This window comes from Phyllosticta citriasiana, assembly GCF_038021145.1.
Source record: "Phyllosticta citriasiana strain CBS 120426 chromosome Unknown IWZ02scaffold_10, whole genome shotgun sequence".
In the NCBI taxonomy this organism is placed as follows: domain Eukaryota; kingdom Fungi; phylum Ascomycota; class Dothideomycetes; order Botryosphaeriales; family Phyllostictaceae; genus Phyllosticta; species Phyllosticta citriasiana.
This window is the reverse complement of record NW_027117287.1, coordinates 1,227,145-1,228,280: the sequence shown is the minus strand read 5'-3', so window position 1 is coordinate 1,228,280 and position 1,136 is coordinate 1,227,145. Positions and strand designations below refer to the sequence as shown.

Here is a 1,136-nt window from a genome sequence, read left to right as displayed (position 1 = left end):
ACGAAGAGGCAGAAATCTTAGGCCCGTACATAGCATGGAATGCTAAAGGCCGATTCAGGGTGTCCATCCATCTCGCGCACTTATTTGTCGACCGGGACCCCACGTAGATACATCCTGAAGCAAGACTGCAAATGAATTTTCATCTTCTCAATGTCCCGCACGCATGCTTCTGTGGCCAGAAGACAAAGTACACAAGGTTCTACGCTTAGGTGAGCAAAAAGGGGGTGGAGGGTGTCACTTAGAGATTGCACGCTACCCCTTGCACCTAGAAGCTGTCCCTCGTTCCCCAAGCTTCTTAACAGTGCCTGAAAGCAACTCATTCAGCAAAAATGTGGAGGAGCATCAAAAATGAAAATCAAAGAGTTCGCAGCCTGTGCGGACAACGTATTCTAGTCCCACCGAGGATCGAACTCGGGACCTTTCGCGCTTCTCGAACACTTTTGAAAGTTCTGTGAAGCGAACGTCATACCACTAGACCATAGGACTTGTTGAAGACCGTTCCCAACAAATGTATATATATACTCTCACGTTGAGAGGGTTGTAAGATTGATTGATTGATTGATTCATTCATTAATTAATTGATTAATTAATTAATTAATTGATTATTTTACGTCTTACTAGAGCTATAGGCTATCTAAGATGGAGCTATCTATAGGGGATCCTATATATATTTATAAGGTAAGTAGGGATGCCCGGCTAAAGAATCTTATATAATAAGACATAATTCTTAGTATAATATTAGTATAGGGTAGGTATAGATAGATAGTTTATCTAGGCTCTTTTTAGGTAAGGGGGGGCTAAGGACTAGCCTTCCTACTATTATCTAAGTAGATAGGTGGCATAGAGTAAGAGTAAGGAAAGGAAGGGGGATAGGGAGAAGGCATATATAGAAAAGTAAATATAGTATAGGGTAGTAGGTAAGGTAGATTATATATATACTCTACTATAGTGTTCTAGTACTATCCCTAATAGTACTATTCTTAGTTAGCATTATATAATACCTTTCTTAGCACCTATAAAGGTAAAAAAAGCGGGTAAGGTTTTTAACTAGTAGCGTCTATCTTCTAGCTAACTAGTATAGTTAGCTAATACTTATTATAGAAAATAAAGAATGCTTAAGAACCTAGGTTTAATCT

General features: G+C 39.0%; 1 non-coding gene across 1 annotated transcript; it reads right to left on the bottom strand.

The window, feature by feature from the left end:
- Window positions 1-390: 390 nt before the first annotated feature.
- IWZ02DRAFT_t90 lies at window positions 391-486 on the bottom strand. Its single transcript has one exon. It is a non-coding gene; the product is annotated as a tRNA-Val (tRNA).
- Between the last annotated feature and the right edge of the window lie 650 nt (window positions 487-1,136).